Below are 15,888 nucleotides of genomic sequence, written 5' to 3'. Positions count from 1 at the left end.
ATCCCTGTTGCGGAGAGATTGGAGTGCCTGAATTTCTCCTTGAGTGAGGTTAGACCTGTGTTTCCTGGGTGTGGAAAGAGTCTTGGCAGATTGAATGTTGCATTAGTTCATAAAGTAATCTACTGGTGGAAAACAACTGGAAGGGGGGGTCCAAGAGCTCCGTTTAGGATTAATATTGTTAATGGCATCAATGACCGGGCTGTTGTCTGCTACTGGTGAGGAGGAGTCGTCAGCAAAATGAGATTTGAGCTGAATCCTGCTGTAAAAATGGTTGACGTTGACTTGGGTTTGCGGGATGACCAGCTTCTTAATAAAAATAATAATTGCTTACACTTATATAGCGCTTTTCTGGACACTCCACTCAAAGCGCTTTACAGGTAATGGGGACTTCCCTCCACCACCACCAATGTGCAGCATCCACCTGGATGATGCGACGGCAGCCATAGTGCGCCAGAACGCTCAACACACATCAGCTATCAGTGGGGAGGAGAGCAGAGTAATGAAGCCAATTCATAGATGGGGTTTATTAAGAGGCCATGATTGGTAAAGGCCAATGGGAAATTTGGCCAGGACGCCGGAGTTACACCCCTACTCTTTTCGAGAAACGCCCTGGGATTTTTTTAATGACCACAGAGAGTCAGGGCCTCGGTTTTACGTCTCATCCGAAGAACGGCGCCTGTTTACAGTAAAGTGTCCCTGTCACTATACTGGGGCATTAGGACCCACATGGACCACAGGGTGAGCGCCCCCTGCTGGCCCCACTAACATCTCTTCCAGCAGCAACCTTAGTTTTTCCCAGGAGGTCTCCCATCCAGGTACTAACCAGGCTCACACCTGCCTAGCTTCAGTGGGTTGCCAGTTGTGAGTTGCAGGGTGATATGGCTGCTGGCTGTATCTTGGGGACTGGAATAAAACTGAGGCCTCTGCTAAGAAGAAATTGCTCATCCTGTGAAAGGGAAAGGTCAGAGGGTATAGTAACCGCAAGGTTAGGATTGGTTCAGATGGTAGGGGTGTTGATGGTCTTTTTCTGTAGAAGAAGTTTTTTATCCTTCTCTGACGTGAGGAACTGGTAGACATGGGAGTTAAGGGATCTGAAGAGGTTAGTTATAAAGGGAAAATGCTGTGGAGCTGTTAGCCATTAAAATTGGCTTCTTTGATTATATAGGGCATAGGCTATCTGTGACAGCAGCCTGAAGTGGCCCGCTATACAGTTTCAAGATGTTATGTGGCCCTTGGGTCAGAGATAGCTCAATGATCCACCAGAGGAGCATGGTGGAGCATGGCAGCACACCCATAATAAGAAAAAAATTCAACAGAGAGGCCATTATCATCTGAGCTATTGTGACTTGTGAAGGTTGTGCCAGGATCATCTTCTGTAAAAGACAAATGTGCAGTCAGTCCAGTAATTTTTGTACTTTTTCCTTCCATTATCATTATATTGCACATTTATATTTTTTTGTTTACCCTCCCATATTTTTTAAACACACATTTTAAGATCATTGTAGAGAATGGGATTGAGGTCTTACAGGGAAATTTATGATTGATACAGCAAATCTATTGTTACTAATGGGGGGTTACAAAAATGGTGAAAATAAGGATTTGACTGAGCGGTTTAGTCAATAAGTGAAATAATGAATCATGACCCCCAACTTGTAAGTGATTTCTAGCAATATACACGAGCTGGTATAATTAGAGGCACGGGAATTCTTTGGAGTAATAATCCAGGCACACTTGGTTAATCAAATATTAATTACAATGACAAAACGCAAACTACATTACACAGAACAAAACATACAACACACAAGTTACTTTATGTACGGTATTTACAAACAAGGCGTTTCAGAGGCCTAACATTCTGGTCACCCAGAAAACCCCAGACTGCTACTATGCATTAAACTCTTATTGCCTACAGAGGCCACATAAGAGCTTCTAACTGCAATTTTTCTCATGGGATCAATAAAGTATCTATCTAAATATAAAGCAACCTGCAGTTAAGTCTCTGCACCCTCAATGCCACAAAATAAATGGGATCCTACAATATATGCATATCCATAAAAATGCACCCTAAGCAGGAAATACTTTTCTAACTGAGGTATCTTTTACCCAGGAAACCCAAGTTCCCTAAAAACATAGAATAGCAAGTTATCCAACAGGATCCTCTGACTACCAAAAGGAAGTGGTATGCACCATCTCCCTTCTTGTCAGCAGCAAGAAACTCCCCCAGAAGGTGAACCCACTCATCATCGAACATCCCCAGGTATCCCAATTTTACCTCCTCCCCAAAATACTCAAACCCGACACCCCTGTATGCCCCATTGTCTCAGTATGCTACTGTCCGAATAACTCACATCTCTGCCTTTCTTGACAGCTTGATGAGACCGCTGGTTGAAAGGCTCCCTTCAAATATAATTTCATATAATTAAGAAAATAATTAATTCATATAATTCATATAATTTCATATAATTAAGAAAGTTAGGTGTTAGCATAAACTATTAGTAATCAATAATATTAAATTTAGCACTGTAATAAATTGTTGCACTTTCCCCCGCATCTTGTAAAAATATATTTTCATTGTTCAAATATACATTAAATCTGACTATCAGAAAATAAGTTAAATACAAAATTAAAGAAAAAATAGATTAAAATATAATTCAAAATATTTTGCTAACTGTTAACTGTTTATAAAAATAAAATGTATTAACAAAGGTATAGATGGCAGTTCTTCGCATGCTTTTTGTAACGTTTTTTTTCATAAATACAACAGTAGTACCTAGATGTCTCAGTTGCTTTCAAAATTAAATTATGCAATCAAACCTGTGAACTAGAAAGATAACTAAGCTACCCACCCATTTCTAATGGTAGCAAAGTAGTTAGCATTGCTATCTTGCAGCACTGGGGACCTAGGTTCTATTCCTGCTGTCCTGTGTGTGGAGTTTACATATTCACTCTGGGTTCCATGGTTTTTCTCCATGTGTGTGATATGATTTCCTCTCGCAGTCCAAAACATACGGGTAGGTTAATTGGCTTATGGGAAAACTGGCGTTGGTGTGTGTGTTAACCCTATTAGGAAGTGTTCTTGTTATGACTGTATTCCTCAACTTTCCCCAAATGATCTTTTTCCTACCTACATCTTTAGTCTTACAGTACATCCTCCAATAACTCAGCCAACACTTAAATCCTCAAAAACTGCTTGTGTTAATTTGTTTAAATCACAAATATCATATTGTATATAAATACTGGCCATGTAGTACTCTGCATTGTGGAATAATAGTTTATTTTAAAGGGAACTAGAGAAACTAAGAACTAGAGAAATCAAGAAAGGCCTTTTTTTTCTAGAATTAATAAATGCACATCCTGTTCACTGGGTTAATTAAATCCACACTGAGCAATCTCCAATATGTTCAGAATTTGACAGCCAAAATCCTGATTGGGATGCATTACGCCTGTCTTCAAGTCCTTGCACTGGCTTCCTATCAGGTTTCGAGTCAACTTCAAAATCCTCATCCTCATTCAATACCTACCTGGCTTATTATATGTCTACTCCCCACCTTGCAACCTTTGTCCGTCTGACTCTGGTCTTCTAGCTGTCCTCAAGAACATCTACATTCTGCGGGTGACAGGGCCTTCTCTAGCTGCACCCCAGAGCTCTAGATTTGTATCCCCAGTGATATCAGAGTCACCTACCCTGAGTGCATTTACTGTGAATCTAACCTCAAAACCTTTCTTTTCAGAAGACAGTGTCTGTATTTGCTTCATTTTCTAATTTCAGTAGCACTTCTAACTGCTTGTCTTTCCTATATGTATTTACTTTGTAATCTGTGGTCCTTATAACTGTTTTTACACCTACTGTATTGCTTTGAGATGCTACTTTTAAAGGTGCTATATAAAATAATGTTTTTTATTATTGTTATAGAGAAATATGATCAGACTTTCCCTGGTTCAGAAAAAAAGATCTAAAGTATACTAGTTTGTCACTCTTCTCACACCGTCTTTGCTTAATGGCTTTTCATACTAATCCGATAAATCTAACTGCCTATTTTCTGTGCTTTCTCTATCCTGCTAGATTTATAATTATTCTGAAAATCTTCTTCTTAAAATGAGTCATTTCTAAATACCTGTTTTCACTGTTAACATCTTGCAGCAACTCGACAAAATATACACTTAGCTCAACCTGACAGTTCATCCTGCTACCAACATTGAATAAAAAAATCATTAGATTTTATAAGTCACATTATAATCCAATTTCCTAGTACTTTTCCATGTTTATATACTGTATTAGCAAGGCTTAATAATATAGTTTTTTTAAATGCAGGAAGATACTCATCATAATCTTTTTAAATACTTAGCTCAAGTTGAAACTTCTGAATTGCAAATTGTAGCCATTGTTATCCTCACATCCAGTAAGAAGATAGAAGATATAATCAAGGGTGCAGAGTGTGGGACTAAGAGTAGACTTGCTTGTAGACAGTCACGTGATTACACAAAATGCAAGGCACTAGCTTGAAAGCACCTTTCAATGGCACACACCAGCACAAACCTAACACATTGTTTGTATGTTTGAAGATGATTAAAAATAGTCTAGCTCAGAGGAAGTACAGGAACAGGAGGCATTTCCTTTACAGCATGTACTGTATTGTATTTATAAGACGTCAGCTACAGGAGCCAATTAAGTGAACAAAAAGACTAGAATTCCTGATGTGCCAAACAGAAGAATCATGTGTGGTCATATCCACAGATATTAAAACAATACTGTACAACCCATCAATTACAGTATTGTACTGATCAGTTATTCTAACAAATCGACTTCATCTAATGTAGATACTATTGTTAGCAAAACTTTTTTGCAAGCAAACATTAAAATTATATTGTATAAATGTTGTTTAGTGGAGCATACAGTATAGCACATCAACAGTAAATTGTAGTATCACAAAAATGTTTAATTATAGTGCAGACTTGTATTAGTTGCAATGCAACAAAGTCATTCAAATCAAAACATTTTAATCTGGCCTCTGTTTTGTTTATATTTTTGACTGCACATGTTTATTTTGGTTTTAAAGACACTATAGTTTGTGTATATTTTTATAATCAAAATCTAAAATAAAATTACAGTGCCTATAGAAAGTTTACACCCCCCTTGGACTTTTTCAGATTGTTTTGTGCTACGGCATGGAACCATGATGAATTTAACTGAGAATATTTGCCACTCATCAACACAAAATACTCTATAATGTCAACATCTGCCGCAGAGAAGCATCCCCAAAGCATGATGCTGCCACCACCATGCTTCATGGTGTTGTCAGTGTGATAAGCTGTGTTAGGTTTGCGCCAAATATAAAGTTCACTTTTGGTCCCTTCAGACCATAAAATCTTCCTCCAAATTGTTGAGTCTCTCACATGCCTTCGGGCAAACTTCAAGAACCTTATCTCTGATCTGCTTGGAATGTTCCTTGGTCTTCATGGTGTAGTGTTTTCTTGGAAAAGTGGGGAAGCTCCCAGACACAGGTGTATTTTTTCTGAAATCATGTGAAACACTTCAACTGCAAACAGGTGGACTCCAATCAACTAACTTGGAGAAGAGAGTTGGTTACTTCAGAGGTACTTTAGGTGTGTCAAAGCAAGGGGGTGAATACTTGTGCATTCAATTATTTTCTGTTTTTTATTTTTAATTATTTTAGTAAAATGTTAGGATTTATTTTACTTTTACATTATAGAGTACTTTGTGCAAAAATTCTCACTTAAATACATCATGGTTCCCAGCTGTAACACAATAAAATGTGAAAAAGTCCAAGGAGGGTATTGATTTTCTATAGGTACTGTATCTGGTTCCTAACTACTTGTTACCAAAATTATGCACAGTAAACCTGAAAAACCACATCAAGTTCACAACAGACTAAGACATAAAGTTATAAAGTTATACTACATTCTTATCAAGATAAACAAGTTTATGCAATCCCTATCAAGCACTGATCCTTCTTGGCGTACTGACTTCCTTAGGTCATGATATCCCTAATCCTAACTTCAGTCATCATCATCAGGCCTAATTTCCTGTCCTTCTGGGCCTAACTTCCAGTCTTCCTGGACATAACTGCCAAATGGTGTTTCTTGGCTTGACCTATTTTTTTAGCTTCAGACAAAGACATTCCAAAGTCTCAACTGCCAGGGTTCACGCTGGTCAATTCGCATATATCTCCTTCAGGAGTTATTGCTTCTATCAGAAGAGAGGATGAAATGCCTCGTATTTGTGAAAGTGTATAACTTCTGTAATGTATGAGGTTTATTTAATTAAAAAAAATGAAAAATACTGTTTTAATAGGTCAAAATACTGATGTACTATTCAAGCAATGGGAGGGGATTGTAATGGTTGACCTGGTTTTCCACATATGGCGAGTAAATTGATGTAGTTGGATCAGAATAATCTTATCTCTTAATTTTAAATTATTTCAGTAATGTTTATTGCAGTCAGAATATTTATTTTATTATAAATAGCTCTTTAATTTAAAACCCAACAAGTGATATCTATGGGAATTTGATTTCCCTTTCTTGAGGTTTAATGTCATTGTTATATTTCTTTTGAGCATAACTATGTATGTGATTTCTTCATTTAATATCAACATAATGGTAAAACATGGTGTTAGTTTTATTTAGGGTATATATATGGATAATTTTAAGGTATGTTGGTCTAGTTTCCTAAAACTGAAGCTTAACAAAGGTCCTTTCTTGCATTCCGTGCTAAGTAATGACCACAATTTTTTTATCTTCTCTATGGAGTAGGGAGTCTCTTCTCTTGTCCTGAGAATCACCAGGCCTACTTTGTTCATGGCCAAAAGGTTTTATGGCCGTGTATGTGCAAATCCTATCCTTGAGAGAGAGGTTCACAGTTCATTTTGGCCTTTGAGGGGTAACAAGAAATAACAAATACTTTATTATTCAGAGATGCAGGTATGCAGACGTACTTGTTAGCAAGAAATTATCACACATATCCCAATATCAGATAGTATGACTTAAATAGATTTCTGAAACAGCCTTGAGATCTTACATTAGCTACAGTAGTTTTACACAGTGCAAGTTCATCCATGTTACTGTTGCTTTTATGTTTAATGTGAATTCAATATTTTTAACCTTGTGATATATAAAAATAATAAAAATGTCAATTTAGTACACATACTGTACATAAGTCATTCTTTAAATAATTCAAAGCTACTGACCTTTTTTCTTGTTTTTTTTTTCTTTTTACATGTTTTACATGTTTTTAAATCCTCTATGTATAATATAAACTGTATATATAACAATCTAAATCTAAAAAAATGTTTTCTAATTGCTATTCATACAAAAATTCTAATAATACTATAGCCAAACGCAGCTGCAATACATTAAGGATTCACTGTGCCATCTGGCAGTTTTACAGAATATTGCAGTCTTGCATCAGATAATCTAAAAAAATAAAAGCAGCATTAAGCAGTATTGTTCTCCACTCTTTCTGCAGTATGCCGCTTGACACCTTGTGCATTTTAAATGTATCTGTACTTCAAATTGCTTTTCTCATATGGTTTACACCTGAAAATTGTTTCACAAAGGATTTTACAGATATTGTTAATATATTTGGCTTTCTCTGAGTGACTTCATTATAAATGTGATAGAGGTCTCCAATTATATTATGTTAATAGTTATGTAGATACTTAGTATACTGTAAGTCAGCAAACTTAACATGCATACGTGTAAATAAAAATGCTAACAATGCAAACAAGTGAAAAGTGCACAGACTCTCATTTAAAAAGTTAGATTTTGACCTTTGACATTTTTGCTTATAAATTTCAATTTCAAGACTTCATTTCGGAGCTAAGAGGTAAAATAAATATTTAAAAGGGAAAAATACATTAACACCAAAAGAACCACAGCCCAGGCCTGTTCCCCTGGGAGATTTCAACACAATACAGTATCTGTGTCATTTTGACTGAGCCTTGACTTTAATTGGGAAACTAAACCCTTTCAGTCTTAAACTTGTGAAAACAATGTTGGAGGAATATACTAGTTGAGTAAATGAGGTGTTACACTATTAGTAACAGAAATAATGGCCATTTGCATTGAAATTGGTATCTAAAGATAGATATCCTAATTAACACCAACATATCTGAGATATGTGAGTGATGAAATTCTATTTTCACCTAGCATCCATAACCCTCTATAACCTTTTACTTCTCATTTGTTCCTCTGACAACCCATCTACAGTATGGCTTTGCCGGGGAAGCATGTTTCGCTAATCATACCTGTTCCATAAAAGATTTATAGCATTTCAGATGTGTAATTCTTTAGTACTTTAGTACAAAATTGTAAACACTTATTAATGCATCATTAAGTGGGAGATTCACAAAGCACCTACCGTATACACACATACAGTACAGTACATATTAAACAAAGGATTGCCTACTCTGTTCAAGTGGTTTTCATTTGATTTAACACAAATTCTTGTTGGTTGTGCAAACCACTTCCCTCACATTTCTATCAAAATTAATTTGTTGCGTCTCTTTGTACGTTTCCTATCATAACTGCCCGCAACATTTTTATAACACGCTTTGAATGGAAGTTTATTGCGGGAGAGATGACACCAAGCAAGCCAATTTCATCCAGTCGTTTTACAGTAAATCATAATTATTATCGATGTCATATATCTCTCAAAAAAAAAGTTCCTCTTTTGCACATTTTCAGGAATGCACTGAATCCCTCCTCCGCCCCATCTCCACCTTTGCTGCTAACTGAATCCCCTCACTGAATCAGAGTCCGAGCCTATGGACAGTGTGCCACTTAATCACGCAGATTAAGCTAAACTATTATACTAGAAGTACTCAATAAACAATAAACATTCACAAAGCTTCTGATTCTTGGATGCCATTATTCAACATGAAAAAGAAGCATAACCGCTCGTTCTAATGAATCACTGCAGTCAGACGTATAGCAGTGCTTATGATCAACCTTTAAAGATGGATAGGATTTAAGAAACACGGACAGATGTTCATTAACAATAAACAAACTGAGCCTAATTGTATACTAATACAACTTCTATTAGTACAACACCTGTTTTTTAATTTTTTATGCTTCCAGTCTTTAATAGACAAATGGCATGCGTCAACTGCCAGCAGACAATTTTGCCGCCTTAACTAATTTACTTATTCAAGCATAGCCATTCACTCACAAAGCAAAATCATCTGGTGAGAGAAAACCAGATGAGAAAGAGTTACTATTGACCTCAGAGATTTGTCAGAATTATCAGTACTCTGACTCATTTTAGCTATACAGTCAAGACATAAACACCATAAATATCACTCTCTCTGTCCATGACATTTTCGCTTGTTTAATTTAACCTGAAATCTTTAAACATGTACTGTAGAGACACGTCGAGAAAAACACAAAAACAGGAGTCAAAAAATCGAAAACACTTGCAAATGTTTTAAATATTGGTACAGTACTGTACATGATCATGAAAATATGGTACTGAAAATAACAAAAACATTCAAACCTGCACTGTGATGATTTTGTTATTAGTTGGTAGCTAATAATATGGGATATGAAATTTCAGATATGTGAAATGCAAAGCAAATAACCACAAAGAAAGTTTTACTCTGGATAAATGAAAACATTTAGGAGAATCTCCACAAAGAGGTTCTTCTGAATTTGACATTGAAAGAATGTCTGTACTTGTAGGTACTCTAGTGTACTGAGGTATTTAAATATACCATAAATCTTTTCCTGGTCTGTTGCTCCAATAGGTATCCCTAAAATGGAAACAGGTTTTACTGGACCATTACTAAGGCTAAATAATGAGTCCAAAAGGCAAGAATGACACTTATATGCAGATCATCTCAGTGACTGTCAGTGAAGGAGAGACAAAATGTTCAGTGTTCACTGGCAGGTCTCTTGAACGATAATTGCAAAATCCTGGCTGGGTGGTGGCCATAGCTCAGATATACTGTAGACCAATTAAAATTCAGCAGTGTTTGTAAAGATGACTCAGTGAAATGAGCAGGACTACAGTATGCAAAATATTAGTAAGAAGGCAAGGAACTGATTTAAGATAATGGTGTAAGAAGTTTCCAGCATTTCTTTAGGACACTATTTAATCTTTCAAAGGATTGTTCTCATTCACAAAATCCCCAACTTTTCTCTTGCTGTATCATTTCCAGTTTATTTCACTGTTTTCTAAATCAGATATTCACAAATTGTTCCACTTTTACATTTTAAATGCCTTGTTGAAGCATTATTCCTATTACAGTACTACATTACCACATTCGCTACTACAAATTATGGTTTTTGAAGTACAATCCGTACATTAAACTTTTTAACTTTTTTCCTTAATTTGATATTTTTTCTGATTTTAAGTCTCCCTTAAAAGTAAAAATAATGTGTAAAACATCATCGCAACCTAGAAATAGAATGTTATATTTTATCAGGTACTTTAAAAAAAGAATAATCTAAAATATGTATCCATATTTTTTTTTGATAGTAAACATCTGTTGAACATTACATTATTGAAATTAGTTACAGCCTTAAGAAGAAGAAAATGAAAAAGAAGACGAAGACATCATGATAAATTCAAGACATAAGTAATTAATCAGATTATTAAATTGTCCCTGTGTGATTGTGTTCCTCCTGTCCGCCTTGCACACTAAGCTTCTGGTATAGGCTCAGACTCCTGAGACACTTACCAGGAATAATTGTCTTTCTGAACATGGATGGATGGAAGTAATTGCACAGCACTGATAGCTTTAATCCCAAAATCGGCAATAAAAAGTCTTCAAATGCCTAAGAAAATGAAGAACTCTTTGAATGGGAATCTAAAAGGGTCAAAGTCATCACAATTATTGACACAATGGGACATGACTAATGTCATTTATAATGTCGTTGTAAAGGACCAACTAATCTTCATTTTGTTGCTCACATTTTCTTTGTGGACTCTCACATTATGTCATTAAAGAAAGCTTGGCTGATAAAAGCTTTATTTTGCATGATCTATACTGTATAACTCTCACATCCCATTCTCACAATGCAGGAAATGCAGAGGAAAGAGAGTTGTGTACTGTATGTAAGCCATGGACATGGCCTATTAAGGTAGATATTGACATTTTTATCAAGTAATAATTTATTAACTACAATGTTTGGGTCACAGTATGCTTTTAAAGTGGCTGAATAATAATTCCAGTATTTGTATAATATATACACAACAAGAAAAACTGAGCTCTCTATGCAAAAACACAGATAGGATGTTTTGACATTTCTATTTTTTGAATTGCACCTACTGTATAGTTGTGTACATATAACTCAGTATTCAAAAGTTTGCCTGTGATTTTCTGGCATATAATAGGAGTATATTTTATGTAGTATATAAAGCAAAACTGAGAAAAATTCCCCCTTTACTTGCCTTTCCTCCTTAATCTGTCTATTAATCTAATGTCAGAAATACACTATTCAGCAGTACCTGTACATGCCACCACAGACCAACTTTCAAAATGGCACACGGTGGTAGTAGAGTATATTGCTGACACTACTGGTTTAATCCTAAATAAAAAAAAGAGGAATGATCTCTATTAGGATAGGCTAACTGGTACAGTATATGCTTCTCACAAGTGATACAAATTAGTGTAGAATGCCTGTGCCCAGCAAATCAACTTGTTTCAGAAAATCTAAACCTCTTGTGAGAAGATGGCAGGTTCAGACGTGGCAGCAGTTCCTATAAAGCCCCTCAGAAATCTCTGGTGAATGATCCTCGATCACCTGACCAGTTAGAAGAAAATGCTGAAATTCTTGCTTCAACCATCAATTCCATGATATAGTAGATGTACTGTACATGAGTTTTTTTATCCTTTATAAAATGAACTAAAACTGCACTTTTATAAAAAAGCTTGACAGAACTTGTATCATTGGAAAAATCTTTATCCAGCTGAATACGTTAAACTGGGGTTGTAATTCTGGAAATGTTTTGTGTTTTTGAATGGTACTGTATTTGTATAATACAATTCCCAATATATGGCAAAATCTGTTTGAACAAGTATAAAACTGAAGAGATTGGTGATTTTCCTTAGAAACCAAGCATAATTTGAACCATTACTTTGAAAAAGTTTTACATAAAAACTCTATTATCTATATCTATACAAACTCTATTAAATACACTTGCACATTCCCCAAAGCAATTGGGGAGTGTACTGTATATAGTCAGTAGACACAGCAGATTTTAATGAATCATAAATCCATTTTTAGAAACTGAAATACAGCCTAGAGAAAAGAAATGAGATGTAACTCAATTATTTTAACATTTAATTTGGCTATTCCCTTATTGCTGCAGCAAGTAAATAAGCTTCTCCTGCTATTCTGTTGCCATTAGTGCAAAGCGCACTAAGAATTCACATTTTAAAACCCAAAACCCAAAGGACAGACACATATGCTTCATTTACACACAACTGAACAGATACAAAAGGTTACATCTTGAATATACAAGAAGGTACATAACTCTCCTTCTCTAAATACAGTATGTCTTTGATGTTTTTCCTTTATTAACTTTCATAGAAGATGTGCAATGGGTATTCTCTATTTCCATAGCATAAACACTTTTATTTGTAGAGTTTTTATTTTACAGAGTTTTATAAACTCATTTATGCAAATGGAATTCAATTTTTTAATAGATACTGTAAATTGGTGAATCTTGTAGGACTCCTCCAAAACTCTTGTAAGATCAGTATTAATTCATTAGGATTAGGTTCATATGGTATAAGACTTTTGTTATCAAAAGCTCCTATGAGAACTAAAATCCTTAAATGTGAGCAAGTAAGGTGTTAAAAAACTATGTACAGTACACTACAAATGGCTGGAAGTGTGACTTATCTGCCCTGTATTGTTTAATTAATTTGGTCTGAGGTTTCCATACCATTCTTACCTGTACAGATGCAAAGTCAGAGTACTATTCTTGTGAGAAATAACAGAGCTTGGATATTTCCCTTTAAGGGCCCAAAACCAGTAGTAGTTGAAGAAGGGGAAAGGCATAAATCCTGGCAAATATTCTAGGAAGATACATTTGAATTGTGGGCCCTCTAGTGGTGTAAATAAAGTTTGAAAGTAACTGGTGCCTTGATAATTTCAGATGAGCTGGTTTACACAAAATCTAAACTAGCAATGGTCATTGTGATATATGAAATATTAAAAAATAAACTCAACGATACTCCCCTATGCCTTCAGTTACATTCGTTAATTTATCTGGCACAAACATTATGTAATGATATGGCTGTACTCAAACAGTTTATCTGACTAAAAAAACACTAGAAACATCAATGCCACAGTATAAAATGCTGAATCATCACTTTTTTTTCTAACACTGTTGATCTGATTAGAATTGTTATTCCTTACTCTAACTTAGAGTGCTTGTTTTAGCTTTCCCATGAGTTTCAACTTAGGTGTGATGCATGTTTACATCATTACAGTACGTCATCAAGACACAATGCAGAAGTAAGCCTTATTGGGTTTTAAATAATACTCTTTTTCAATGCATTTGGTATCATTTTTCACAATCACACATAACATCACAGTAAATTCTTGTTATCGAACTCTCCTTAAATTCACCTTTGTTTAATTTACTTCTAGAGGATTTGATAAAAACAGTACGTTTTCCAGATACAGTATATGAGGAAGTGCAAAAGTATTTTGATTTCTGCATTTATAGTTTGTGAAGTCAACCACTCTTTGTAAAATATGTCCTTAATCTTACTTATCACAGAATTGTTAAAAAAAACTTTCAAAAGTATTAAAGAATAGAGTTGATATACAGTAATTTGATTTTTTTGGCCTGCTCATGCATGATGTTTTTGAATTTTATGATTCAATTGATCAATTGATGAAGAAACTACTTCTTGGTCACTTTTGTCTTTTCTGCCTTTTCCTCTAGATCTAAACCCAGGTGAGTTTTTTTTTCTGGGGATTTATAAAAGAAGTTGAAATTCTTTCCATTGTGGAGAGGCTGTTGAAGCAAAGCAGAACTTCTTGCAAGACTTTTGCTCTCTGTATTATTAACAAATTTAATTAAGTATTGTAATTATCATAACATAATGCTAATGTTCTTTTTCCTTTTTACTTATAATATCCTTCTATTTATTTTCTTATGTAGCTATATTTCTATTTAATTCTGATTTTCTAAATGTTATACTTTTTGATGTCTTATTCACTTTCGATCTTTATTTCTTATCAAGTCACTGATGTTTTTTATGCTTTAAGTTATGTTAGAGAGTGTTAGATTGAGAGTGTTACATTGTTTTGGCTGTTTCTAATTATTTTGTCTCTCATATATTTCAATCAAATCGTTTGAGTGGTCAACACCTAATGTGTACAGTATACAGTATATCACTCTATATGATGAAAAGCACATACTGTATGCCCAGTACATCATTGCTGTCAGATTGTGATTGGTGTACTTTTTTCACATCATTTAAGTATATAAACCCACCTGTGCCACACGCAAAAGCGAAAAAGAAGAAGAAAGACAAGACAACAACCATAGGGCCTGGACTGTGGACCTTGGGGACTCCATGAGCACCTCTTCTGCTCTCTCGGGAAGAAGGGTAATATCCCCTCCTTTAAGCAACCAGGCAATAAACTTTATTATTTTAACAATTTCTGTTAAATTAATTAACAATTATTTTTTTAATAGTCAGTAATTAAAATAACATTTTAGTCATACATTGGCAGAGGCTTCTGTTCTCTCTCTCAAACCTAGAGAAAATGAGAAATCTTTAAAGGGGGACAAAATACTAAAGAGTTCATTTCAGTTTCACCCCAATAATTTATTAAAATCTAGTCGAAACAGGAAGATGTTTAAAAGCAGATGGTGAACATAAAATACTAGAAAAATATTTTTACATTAAAACATTCTTAGTATATTTTTAAAAGTTCAAGAAAATATACAATTAATAAACATCATATATAATCTTTTCTTGAATATTTCTCTAATATTTTCTTATTCTCTAAGCAGATCATTTATACTCTGTAAATATTTTGCATGTGTCATTGCATTGCTTTGTATTTAAACAAAATTTGTGTGTATTGATTGTAGACGTCTGTGTATTGTATACAGCACATTGTTCCAGGGTAAGAGAGTGGAAAATTAGTGTGAAAGCACAGCAAAAATGAACAACAAAACAGGACCACAAAAAAGTTTCTTGAAGGGAAAAAAAACTTTATTTTTTTTCCTTTTTACAAAACATTTGAAAGGTTACCTAATCTCAATAATTAAATTTTAATATAGATCTGCAAGCAGCATGTCATTGAACTAAAAGTAAAAAAAAAAACTAACTTTCTGTTACAGCTTCAAACAGCAGAAGATACAGAAGCACATACAGGATCTTGTTTTTTGCCGCTCTAGTACAGGAAAAAGAAAAAGAAATGTTGGTGGTACATTGAACCCAGAAAGAGAGACAAAGAACATTATTTGTTGTTTCCTGGATCTCATGCATCAGAAAATAGTTCTAATGACTTTTGAACTGCATGCTTTTTTCTTTTAGTTGATTCCCCACCAATGTAAAAATACAGAATGACACTGGCAAACACAAATGGATAGAACAGAGAAATGACCGCCTCTGTCTTCTTTATACGAGAGTACTTAATTAAGTTTGAAAATCTCTTCTCGGCTCATACAATGTGGATGCCAATTCCTAGATTGCACTCATTTGTTTCTTACAATGGTTTTATTTTTATTTGAAAGAATACTGCTTCTTTTTGTTTTCAGAGGGGAAGAATTTTGAGCAAAACCGACTGGGTTCATTTCTTACCTACTGCCACGATGTACCTGCATTTTAACTACATTTCAAAGAAAACCCAATGGATGAAATACACCAGTCTTCACAAAAGCAATTTCTGTCG

This window comes from Lepisosteus oculatus, chromosome 12 (assembly GCF_040954835.1).
Source record: "Lepisosteus oculatus isolate fLepOcu1 chromosome 12, fLepOcu1.hap2, whole genome shotgun sequence".
NCBI classification, from domain to species: Eukaryota; Metazoa; Chordata; class Actinopteri; order Semionotiformes; family Lepisosteidae; genus Lepisosteus; species Lepisosteus oculatus.
Note: the sequence above shows the minus strand (reverse complement) of the source record.